Source organism: Dermacentor albipictus, chromosome 6 (genome assembly GCF_038994185.2).
Source record: "Dermacentor albipictus isolate Rhodes 1998 colony chromosome 6, USDA_Dalb.pri_finalv2, whole genome shotgun sequence".
Lineage (NCBI taxonomy): Eukaryota > Metazoa > Arthropoda > Arachnida > Ixodida > Ixodidae > Dermacentor > Dermacentor albipictus.
Genome location: NC_091826.1, coordinates 103,686,755 through 103,699,327, shown reverse-complemented (window position 1 = coordinate 103,699,327; position 12,573 = coordinate 103,686,755). Strand labels below are relative to the sequence as shown.

At 45.3% G+C, this 12,573-nt stretch overlaps 1 protein-coding gene across 13 annotated transcripts in view; it reads left to right on the top strand.

The window, feature by feature from the left end:
• Positions 1 to 9,527, top strand: part of LOC135915653 (uncharacterized) — a 40,552-nt gene extending 31,025 nt beyond the window's left edge. For all 13 annotated transcript variants that reach the window (XM_070541167.1, XM_070541163.1, XM_070541165.1 and 10 more), the window contains 3 exons: positions 366 to 467; positions 3,862 to 3,981; positions 7,418 to 9,527. The gene's annotated coding sequence lies outside the window, so the exon portion shown is untranslated. The remainder of the gene's footprint in view (positions 1 to 365; positions 468 to 3,861; positions 3,982 to 7,417) is intronic.
• The last annotated feature ends 3,046 nt before the right edge of the window (positions 9,528 to 12,573 follow it).

Sequence of the window (12,573 nt, the reverse complement as noted above, 5' to 3'; positions counted from 1 at the left end):
TATGAACAGCTGTCGATGAACAAATATTGCGTTGTCATGAAACAAACTATTGATGATGATAGCCGGCAAGCTAGAGCCTTGTTTACCTTAGTGCGGCCGCCCCTGTCGATCATGCAAGCATGCCTTTCCTCTCGCTTTCCAAAGAAGAACTCGCTTACCTGTGAAGATCAGCGCGCTGTGAAAGTGCGCATACCACAGCATGTCTTATATACAACGCGCCTGTTCTGTTTCGAAATAAATGAGTTGTGCGTAGCGCTTCCTTTGTCCTGTTGCCCCCCCCCCCCATTTTTTTTTTCGGTCCGCGTCTTATTACGCAAAAACCACTTACCATTTTGTCTGACAAATTTTGTTTTTGTTTCTTGTAGGAAGCACTGGCCGAGCGGGATGCTGCGGCCCCATTGAGTTCATAGACATATTGGAGGAGGCAAATCAGGAGGGTCCACGCAGGCTCCTCGGCGTAAATAGAGGTATTAAATAGAAGTATGAAATGGAGGCCTGAAATAGAGGCCTGAAATAGAGGCAAAAATAATTATCCGGGATGCCAGCGTGGCTTAGAAAAAAATGACCGAACTGTCAGGGTGGCGGAAGCTGGGATGCCTCAGCGCAAACAATGTTTTATAACATTGTACAGAAGCACTCTAAGGGCCACGCAGAACCAGCAGTCTATGAACAAACAATGCTACGTTATGCCACAAATGAAGCTTAACAGTTACAAGAAGCTACAGCAAGGAACCTAACATATGTTATCTTCGCCTTTGCACTACGCTAGTATACTGGCAGATGACGTAAATACATTTTATTTCGCCAACCTTACATAACTCGTGCCATGCCCTTGTCATATTTGCGGTACACTTGAGCTACAAAATAACATAACCTGATTAAGGTTACGCTTTCCTGTGGCTTAGTGTCTGCGACATACCAGTATTCTAAGATGACATATAGACTATTTTGAACTGCATGCAAATGTTACAACCCCATAAGAAGTCTAGTTTCATATGACTAAAGCCTAGTTCACGCCTTTTTAAGCCAGCTGCCTCCTGCGCGCTAAAAACTCTCGAATGTGGCATGTTCGAACTTAACGTCCTAACTCGGGAAACGCCATGGAATGTTTTTTATTAGAATTTATCACTCTGAACTGAGGGTGTAGTTTCGATGGGTGAGTGCGATAGCGATTATACGCTGGCATTATTGAGAGGCAGAGTTTTCTTTTTTTTTTTTGTAATCAAGTTGGCGTTCCTCCGATTCATGTTTTGCGAATCGTTAAATCATTTAACAACTATGCGTTTTCTTTGTTCTCTGTCGAACTGCTTTGCTATTTAAGCAGTCAAAAGGAAACGAATCGGGTCGAAAGCGAAACTACGCCTTTACACGTGACTTGGAGTTCACCGTGTTGCTGTAGCCACGCGTGCGTTTTTTATTGCCGAAACATGGAATAATGCGTGAGCGTTTAATAATTTACTAACTAACTTAAAGCAATAATTAGGATGTACTCGACAACAATCGACTTACGTACAGCAATCTCGTAGAATACATTCGAAGTACCAAGATTGCACCGCCAGGTCTCGCCACTTACCGGTTTTTGAGACCTTCTTTGCAACTGTGAAATAATAATCCCTACTTTAATCGCGAACGGGCGGGCTGGATTCTATCACTATAAATCATAGTCATTTCATTTCCATGAACGTCTCAAAACACATTCTGGCCAGCTGTCAGTCCCTTTATGCTAGTACACGAATATAGATTAGGAACCACTTTATTCCACTGTCCAAGCTGAACTGATCTTTTTCCTTTGCCTTGTTGACACATGAATCGCATTCCACGTACGATGGCGTATGGACTGCATTGTTCAGAGAACCGACGCTAACCTAGCTAGCCAGAACGTAGAAAGGGCAGGTGAAATACCATTAGGATTGGAAAGCTTTAAATGTAGAGTTATTCCGACAAAGAAATTGAAAACTTGGCCTCATTTAGTAAGTGAGCGCACATTCCAGATCGTGAGAGCTGCAGTTAATTATCTCGGAAATATTTATTCCGGTATGGTGAAATTGACAGCACAACATTTGAGATTGCTTTCATGTAACGCTGGGACGTACCTCGTGGAACGTCAGAAGTTGGCATGCTAGCTGTACACGTTTCTGTAGACCACCGGAACTGGAGCAATTATCGCACACCACCTTCACCTATAGTTGGGGCGATGCGTTTCCTGGTAAAACCTGAATATATCGTCTTTTTAGGCACAAAGGCTATAGTCACCCGCCCGAAGTGTGATCTCGGCGTTTTGATGACTGCTGCGTGACATGCGACCGACTCATCAATTTCGGGTTAAACCCAATTTCTCATTGCAGTTTGCAAACTTCTAAAGCATAACAGCAAGTGGTGTTACGCAACTACTAGTAAAATTGCGCCTACCTCGTTTTTGCATAACACTGGTTAGAAAACTGGATTATATAATGATATATTATATTCAGCGCAAGCAGACCCCAAATGAACGAAACCTTGTTGCTTTTTAATAGCCGCTTTCGAGGTAGTACGACAACAGCGCATTACATCGCATTTACCGAACATCGCATTATGTAAACCGTGGTAACTACTCTAGGTGGAAAAAGGCACTAATTTGTCTAGTAATCACCCGGTAGAACAGGACAAGAAGCAAGCATGAAAGCTCGACAGGTTTAAAATGGATACAGAAATGCTCACTGTGTTTAATGCACACTAACAAGAGTACTATAAGTAATACAAGAAGCATCACACCACCTGCGAAGAATGGCTTAAAAGAAAGCGCAAAGAAAGTAAACAATAGATCGCCAAACTCAGTCTCAACTTGTTGTTTTTGTTAGAGGTTCCTATCAGATTGTTTTAATACCCGTCCCTTTATCATTGCTACAAAATTGTATTTGTAGTTTCGCTTGTGGAAATAGAATGTCTGTGTCCAAATGTGTGACCATGGCCTTTGTTAAATGCTTTTAATAGTTAACCATGAAGACTCCGAATTTAACACTACCGGATAAGAATGCAGCGATTTCAATTTGAAAAGGGCCTCAAATATTTACCCTCGAACAAAATAAGATTTACATAAAACCCGGAAACGAAGGACCCTAGTATATTTCATCCCACCATGAGAAGTGGTGGCTGCTCTTTGTTTTATCTAATATTTCGCCAGGATTCTGTCCTGCCCCTGGACAGCATACTTCCGCGTAGTACACATTCCCTCGCCACATACGCCCGAGAAGTAATTACCATGGCAGTAATTAGGCCCGTCAGATTTCCTTCGTTCACCTCACTGCTTTCCAGCCTTCTTTGAAGTCTCGTTACTATAGGCTCCGCAGATACATCAACTCTTTAACTGCTTCAACAGGATTCTTCAATAGGTTCATGTCGTGCGAAGCTGAAGATTATTTTCATATCTACTGAGGAAACACAGTCCGCCGATACCGCACCTACACACGGAGGTCGAGTTGACCTGGAGGGAACTTTTCACATGTAGTGTTGCTCAAATGTACGAGGTGATTCTCGGTGTCCGGGGGCCCAATTCTGCGCCTTTCGTCCTGATCTTTTTTAAAGCAGCGTTGCCATATTTTCAGTAAGGATAATAGTAGTATTCTTGCGGAAAGATATTAACTGGCGTTGCTCAACTTTAAGCACGAGGCACTGTCCCTTGGTGTAGCGGAGTCATTCTGGTAGTGGAGATTCAGCTGTGTTGCACTCTGCATCGTCAGAAAAGCGCACCACAAAGATGACGCATCCCATGTTGCCTTCTCACTACATTGAGCTTTTGTTGGCATCCGGGCAATTCGTATTCGTAACTGGTCATTTGGTATTCATTTATATGTTTTATGCAACCTGAATATATTGTCTTTCTAGGCGCAAAGGCCATAGACCGCCTGACGCGTGGACTCGTTCTTTTCTGGAACGGACTGGCACTCGATACCTGGCGAGCAAAGCGACAGCGAGAGGACGCTGGATGATCTAGCAAGCGGGAAGGTGCGTATTTCATTCGTTACCGATGCCGCAGCGCGAAGGCTGGACGCCTATGGTGAGGCACACAGATTCGGTTAAATACATTCATCGGAATACCGAAGTGTACGCGCATGCATCGTTGTACCAGAAACACGGCATTTCGTAGTGCGCGGATTTCGAAAGTACGCGACTCGGCGATTGTGTTCAGCCTGCGGGGCGGAAAGCGCGTGTGTCCGCGTGGTTGCTGCGCGGGTTTCGCCTGCAGAGAGAGAGAGAAACATTTATTGAATCATGAAATGGAATTCTCGCGGATCGAGGCCTTCTCTTCTTCACGCTGCCTTCTCGTCGAAGGGAAGCCTCTTCAGCACGGCTGGTCCCTCAGTCCAGGGCTCCACTGAGTTTGGCCGCGTCCCTAGCGTGCTCCACCATCCTTCTTTGGACGGCGAGCTCGCAGCTGACGAGCCGGCTCTCCCAATGCTCCGCACTCGGGGGTTTATGATCGCGGAAATCGTCGTTTCGTTCACACTCCATAGTTATGTGATAGAGTGTGGGTGTAGCCCCGCACCAGGGGCAGGTGTCCCTATACTGCGTTGGGAACATCTTGTTGAATATGAACAAGTTGGGGAAGAAATCGCGAGCTCAAAGAGGGTAACAACTTTTATGGAGCGGCGGGACACGCCCCCTACATCAGCGCTCCCGATCCTGCTAAACTGGGCTTCGTTCCTGCCGGTGATCCTTGATCGTATGTCAGGTCACGCAGCCGATCTCGCCGCTCCTGTTCCTGCTGGTATTTCATGGCCGACCACCGGGCTACTTCTGGTCATCGTTAGACTTGCAGGGCACGGGCTCCGCCCCGGCTACCCTTGCTATGTACTTACTACAACTGTAATAGTGTTTTGACTGGGCTTGGCTCCTGCCTATAGGGAGTATTCAAGTGACGTCACGTACGCCATACTGTAGTCCTTTTCATAGCTTGCACTGTGCTTCTGGAGATAAGCGGATGGAGATAACACGCAGGCTTCCACCGTGCTCGCTGTACTACAATATGGCGACCTTGATGACGTCAGTGCATACCCCGTATACTCGTCGGCCTACTTTGCCCTCGCCTCGACCACGCCTCCTGCCACGGCCGCAGTTAACGCTTTCCCTACCGTGAGGAAACTGGGTGTTTTTTGTAGGTTACGCCATTTTTTTTCGAAGAAAGTACTGCACTCAGTATTTTATGCAGTGCACAAACGAAAAGTATAATGAAGGCACTGTTCAGGCATAAAAGGTTTATTAACGAGATATGTGTCATAAAAAAAGATATATATTGCCAGAATAAAGATTGTGGGATAAAATTGAACAAAGTTTGTAAAGACACGCTTGTAGCTACTACGAACAATATGTGACAAAAATTGTGAGATATTCTCTACGAAAAAATTTTAATTGGACATGTAGTCCAAGACACAAGGCAACGGTGTGTCCGTGAGTGCTGCGAAAAGTTAAGAAAGCGACAGTTTTGCTGAAGAATTTAGAGGTTTTAATAAAAGTTACTTACGCGTTTCTACCCCAGTAATTATTCTTCTCGCTAAATAAATGAAAATTGTTTCGCTTCATGGAAAATGTGGGCAATCTTCGTAGACAATGCGGGCAATCTCGCAAGCCCATTCGTGCTTAGTCTCGATCGAATTAGCCGTGCAGTTATACAGAAAAAAAGGAGGGGTAGTTTTGTTGCCACTGGTGGTACTTCTCATTTCCTATTTAAAGGAAGCACTTCCAAACAGGAGATATATGTTTTATATATATACACTGCAATTTTTATTTTACGATGGAGTGCCCACGTCTGAATAAATTACTTCAAGCGAAAACAGCATGGAATTTCCCGCTTCTCAAGCTTTGCACTGAGTCAGTTGCGTCTCACTTCTCTTTCCATGTCCTTAAGCTCTTGAACCACCCCAAGCTGTGATGTCGGCCAGGAGATGTCTTGGAAGGATAACCGGTGGTGTGATGGAGTCACAGAATGTTTGTAAACAGAAGCGAAGTCTGGGCAGAAGTGAGCTATGTGGCGCGTTAGAAGCTAGGGAATGAGCATTCATACGGTGAGGTCAGCGACCGCCACAAACCAAGGCTGAGATGGCTGAGAAATGCGTTGGCCATTAGGCACTCGAGATCCCTTAGGCATAAACACGTTGTTGATGTTGGTGATAATGATGATAATGAGAACTTTGAGCCGATCACTTTGTGACGTTGCCCCAGTACTGGTTCAAAGTGCGTGTTCTCGCCCAATCTCGATAGTTTTTACTTGCAGATCGATGTACTTACATGTCCTGCTCTAAATAGGGCTCATGGAGAAACGACAATGGTTGCGAAAGCGAAAAACTAGAGCATCCTTATTTCAAAGCGGAAGTTTTTTTCTTGGCTTCCATACGATCGCTTACAGGCTATTTTGCAAGGAAAGGGGAAATAAGCTTTGAGAGTGCCTCTCCATGCAAACCGGTAACATTGCGTGTCCTAATCTACCTACGCGATGTATTTGCAGTCATTCGGATGCCGTTAAACCCATTTGCTGATGTCCTCCACGAAGAGCTCTTGTGATTTCCTACTTTTTCACCTCCTACTCTTCTTGCTTCCTAGTATGCTCAGTCAAGTGATCATTTTATTTATTTGCATTGCGCTGTCAGGTTCACTTTTTTTTGGTGACAACGACAATTGTGTTTACTTCAGCATCGCATCAGATATAGAGAGTGAACTACGGCATCTCTTTCTTGACAAAATGCAATGGGAAATTCGATACAATATTACTAATCTGTGTGAGAGGAATATGCTATAATACATGGGTTGCGACGAAAGTATACAGGAAGTATGAGCAGTAAACGCAGTGCAGTTATTTAAGAACGCAAAAGTTTATATATACAGCATAGAATGTTTATCGAAACAATGTTTTCTAGTTTTTTGGTGACTAGAAGTGCTTGAACCTCCTGTCATGAATTTCCAGAGCTAGAAGATGGGTGCTGCCGCAAAAAAAAAATATGTTAATAAGTGTCCGGGAGCAGAAGTGTAGCAGTCTTCACTACTAGGAATGGCCGTAGGAGATTCCTCAAATTAAAAAAATTTACCCTTCTGAATTAGTGAGGTGCAACCTGCATGATTGCTTCTTGTGTCGGGCGAACAGGGGAGGGAAAAATAGGGTCTAGTCCTAGGAGATGGACATGCCCATATGGTTATGCTTCAACACGATTTTCGTTAAAGGGCTGAAATTGTAAAGGTTTGGTAACATGTTTCTTTACTGTCCAACACAGGTCCCGAGGCATAATCTTGAATGGAATTGCATTTTTATTTGGCAAACATACTGCAACCTAGCTGTTCGAGGTACTCAGGGTGGTTTTTCTTAGGTTAACCTTTTAATTGCCTTGGTGTCAGTTTGACTTGCCTGATTGTTTAAATCTGAAAAATTATGGTGTTTATATATGCCTTACAGGTACTTTCTCCAACACCACTGAACGCCAGACAGCTGGAGGACCACCCAACGGTTCTCATCCACAAGAAAGGCGACGAGTCCGACCCTCGAAGCTGGCGCCCTATCACACTTGGCAACACAGCCACCAAGCTCTACGCCAAGTGCCTAGGAGGGCGATTGCAAGACTGGCTGGGAGAGCACAGCACCCTCTCCCCTTGCCAGAATGCGTTTATCCCTCACGACGGACTGTTTGAGCACAACTTTGTCCTTCAGGAACGGTTGACAAAGCCCGTAGCGGTGATGGGGACGTCTGCGTCGCGTTCCTCGACTTCACCAGCCCCTATGGGTCCATTCCCCATCAGGCGTTGTTAGATGCCCTTTTGGGAGCTGGCGCGATCGATTCGTAGACCTCATCAGCGACTTGTACACCGACAACCGTACGAGGATCGTCGCTGCTGGCGGCATCACCGCGCCCATCCCCATCCTTGACGGGAGCCGTCAGGGCTGTCCTCTCAGCGGGCTATTGTTTAACCTTGTCGTTTACCCCATCATTGGGGACATATAGGGTGGTGATCGCCCACATAACATCCTGGCGTACGCCGCCAATTTCGACATCCTTAGCCGCCAATCCCGTGGTGTTGCAGGCCCGCATTAAGCGTATTGAAGCTCTTGCTTCGGAGATTGGTCTGGCCCTTAACCCCACCAAATGCCGCTCCCTCCACCTGCGCGGAGTCCATCCGGTGGCCGGGGACCAGACCCCCGAACAAGGGGCTGTTTGTTGGTCATGCAGTGGCAGAGTACGTGGGGTAAGGTCTCCCGCACGTACCCACAGACTCTGCACCGCTGGTCACGGCCGGACATCCACGGGCAGGCTCCGTTTAAGGGTAGAAGGTTCAGCCGGGCCTTGTGAATGAACCGCCAGGCCGCAAACCGGGTGAAGGACCCCGGAGTGCACAAAGTGAGAACTGGCGGGGTCGGTGGCCACGCACTGCAGCACCTTGCCTTGGCTCGGTTTGCTGTGGAGAACCGAATCCCTGGCAGCCGACTGAATGGCGCGAGGCCAGCAATTGCAGCACAACAAATCCAGCAACAAATTTCCGCCAGCAATGTTAAGGCTTCATTGCAACCTGGAGTATACGTGGCGCATCATTCTACAGAAATATATTTGCCTGTCATCGGACAACTGTTTGCAAGTTGGCCCCCTGCGTGGCACTTGTCTAGACTTGCTATGCTTCCGTAATTTCTTCATCGCGAATTTATAGCTAATACATAATTTTTTTACTACGAAGAAGAAAGTATGGACTTGCCAGTACATACTTTCCTCACCATTTGCATGCGGTGCCGAGAGTACGCATTATGTAATTTAACATTACATGGAATGTATTATTCAGAAATCTCAAAAGGAATGGTACATCTTAACCTTTTATTCAGAAAGTGGTTTTGGCACGTAAAACCCCAGATATTATTATTATTAACCTTTTATTCAACACATGAGCCGAGTAACGCCTTCCAAAAGAATAGAATATTAAAGTAACGAAAAACATTGTTCTAAATTATTTTTCGTGCCTTGCTCATTTCTGCTGCCCAAAAGGTTGTTTTGAAGAGTAACAGGCATCTTCGATAACTTTTGGCAATTTCGATAGCATCTGCACTCCTCTGAGGCTGCATTTATGTGTAAAGCATTGCTACGAGGCACCTGCACTCCGCATTACTACAATCGAGCAGCCTACAGGGACAGCCGTGGCTAGCCGAAATCCATGACAGCACACGGTCCCATCATGACAAATTTCCACATGGGCAATATGGGCTTCTGTTATTGCGGCGAGACCTATTCGTCCTTGGCATTGGAACCGATGTTTGTACGGGAAGGCCCATACGCCCTAACACTTAAGTATAGAAATGTATATTTTAGGATTGTAGTGCACGACCCTGTTTCTTACGACACCTAAAAGCCTTGATTACGAGAAATTGGGGCATATAATCTACTGATACTCAGTGACTTTTCCATTTCGCCGATGTGGAATCCACACGAGGAAAGTGATACTGTCCAATCATACGTCAGGCTGTGAACTGGTCTGTTACGCGTAGAAAAAATGCTGTTTATTCATTAAAATATACAACTAGTTCGTGATATCGGTTCTACCATCGGCTTTCATGGCCAATGTTTCCCGAAGATAGGCACCGAGCTGTGGCTATCACTTACACTGGGTACCCGAAGCTCAAGCGAAAATCGCATCGTTATGCCGATTGACTGTAGGAGTTATTACATGTCTTCGCTAATGTAGCCGAAATTTTGCCGTCGTTAGAATGCCACAGTGACACTAATTAAAGTGCATGTCGAGTAGTGCAGCAGGTTTCTGATTGAAACAGTGTTCACCGCAAGTGCCGCTTCTCACTACAGCAACAAAACTATAGTAAAAAATATTCACGCGAGACATTAGGCGAAGAGTGCTGCACGAAATCAAAGGTTTGCAGCACATCACCTGCACGTTCGCAAATCCCTGATGAACTTTTATGTCCAGGGCAGGAGAGCAGAGGTCGTATAAGCGCTTTGTTTTCCGTGTTTCTCATTCGTCAGTAATGGTGCCGTGGCTTCATTGCTCCCTGGCCAGGTTTCTCCCGAAATAAACTCGTGGTTCCTGCTGCCGGCTTGCGCTTACACACCTGCAACCCGTTTGCTGGGTTACCGGATTTGACTGCATGTACGAATTATCAGCTGAATTGGAAGCTCTCTTTTGGGCGTTCATGCACCAGATGACTCAATTGTTGCAAAATAATTCGCTCAGGTTTCCTTCAAACTACTCGAAGCATCGCGTAGTTCGTTGTCGGCACAAGTATCGGGTGTCGTTGCCTTTTCCGCAAGCTGTGAAAGCTAATAGTCGAGGTATTGCCAATATATTGCGCTTTTCTAGGGTGTGTAAAGGCTTACAGGAAGTAGTCTTTACGAGAACAAAAAAACATGTCCCGCACTTTTTTTTCAAGGTAACGTCCTTTTTTTTATTCCTTTCAGTTGAAAGGAATGAAACGCGAAATTAGTGGAAGGAATGTCTTACTAGTGCACGTGCAGCAGTTTATCGCACTTGTGGCAAGGTGGTAGTTTTCGCCTTAATGCCGCTCCGTCGTTCGTGGTACATCCCTGTATAACGGTGCACGACCACACACCAAGGCGCTACGTGTCCTATGCTACATAAAACGGCTGCGATAGTGTAAGGTTCGATGGGATTGAAGCAGAATCGGTAGAGTGCGGGCTTGGTCGGCTGTTCGGCCACAAGCCCGCTTTCGCGCGTTCATTACACATGAAAAGCTTGCGGAATCGCTGAAATTTCATTCTTACAAAACTATTGCCTCATTGAAAAGTGGCATAAAATAGGGGGGTGTTATCGGTAACTTCGAAGGGAATACCAGCTACTTCGGTACATCCACTAGTTTCTTCTATACCATTTGGTCACAACGAGGTTTGACTATCCTGTCAACGCTGCTAACTACGCGGTGCTGCTGCAACTAGTAAGTAGTGCTTGCTTATGAACGGACGGCGGCTCTTATTGGAGCACATGATAATTCACAATGAGCGCAAACGGTGTTTTTTATGGGTCAAGACGACTGATGGTTGCGGTGCCGCGGATGCTGACGGCACCCATTTTATGAGTGTAGACATATGCGCACCTATTTTGACTCTATCCCAGTTTACTCTGACGGGGCTATCGTAAGACGGCTAGTGCTGCATTCTTGCACAATGAAGAAACGGATTAGTTTAATAGCCACGCATTTCACTTTAGATTTTCGGTCCACATCTGTCGGTACTTGTGGTATAGGCGATTAACTTCTGGTAAAATTTTTTTGGTAAAAGCATGATTTGAATTCTCAAATTAGAAGATGCGTCTAGAGTCATCGATTATAAACGTTGATTAGTAAAATTTGTTTTAGTCATCGCATAGAGGATTGTCACGCGATTTGTGACGTCAGCCGTTGATATAAATTATGCTTAATGAGGCCGTGCGAATAGCGAAATTTTGGAACCAAATTGAGTACCGTTATTCTATAATATAGAACCACACAGTTGCAATTTCTACATAAACATGAATATAAACGTCCCGTAACGTATTTTTGACGACAAAAGACTAATTAGCGTTGTTTGATGCATCTGATGATATTACCACCTGGATTTCAGGTCAATGGAGAAACTTGTAATTGAGGAACATGATCGTATATTGCGCGCCACAATGTTATTGACCACAATAAAGCAATTAAAGAGCACCCCAGGAGATGCACGCGGAAGAACGTAATGCTTGTTGTAGGATTTCAATGCAACACTGCAAAAACCCACGCAACACTAATAAAATCTAAGCATGGTGAGGTTGGCCAAGTAATAGGTTCGCCTAAATCGAGACAGCGAATTCGCAGGCGGCCGAAGCCGAGACGCGCTCTTTTACCTACTGGAAGCTATTTACGAACGAACAAACTATATTAACGCATCTGTCAGTAATACGATCCGACTCGGGAAGTGAATATGCTTTTGAGCTGCCTTTGTGTGTTAGGAGAATATTGAAATGTCAAGAACATCTGACGACTATTAACAGTGAAATTTCGAGCCGAATAAGAATCGAATAACACAATTCAATTCGTAGTCCAAATTTTACGTATTCGTACACCCGTAATGTTTCGCAAAACTTATCTCTAGTACCTAACCTTTATCAAATAGTTATAGTCGTCCCAGAAACACGCGATATGGAGTTTTGTTTTGTCCCCCGTAAGCTTATGGTTGATATTCGCCGTGTCTAGTTTGCAGCACCCAACCCGGAAACGAACGCTCTCTTTCGCTTTCTTCTCTTGTGCAGGGTGGCCAGTCTAAGCAACGTTACAACCAAGTGACCCGGTTATTGATAATGACGACGTTCCGACGTTGCGCATTTTCGGCCAAGAATACGGACAAAAGAATACACCAAGAAGTACTGCGGCTGCTATCCTCATGAAGATAACATATTGGATTTGTTTAACATGACTCTCTCTGTGCCTCTCTCTGTCTCTGTCGGATTTCAGCGTTGTGGGGTTGCCGCTAGTGATGGGTCTCACTCAACGAGCGACACAGTCAGTCGTCATGCACTGAGGAGCGTGTATGCGAGTTTAATTTTATTTTTGTTCCAGGGAAGTGGTTAGCATCTAGATGGTCGGGATTTCTC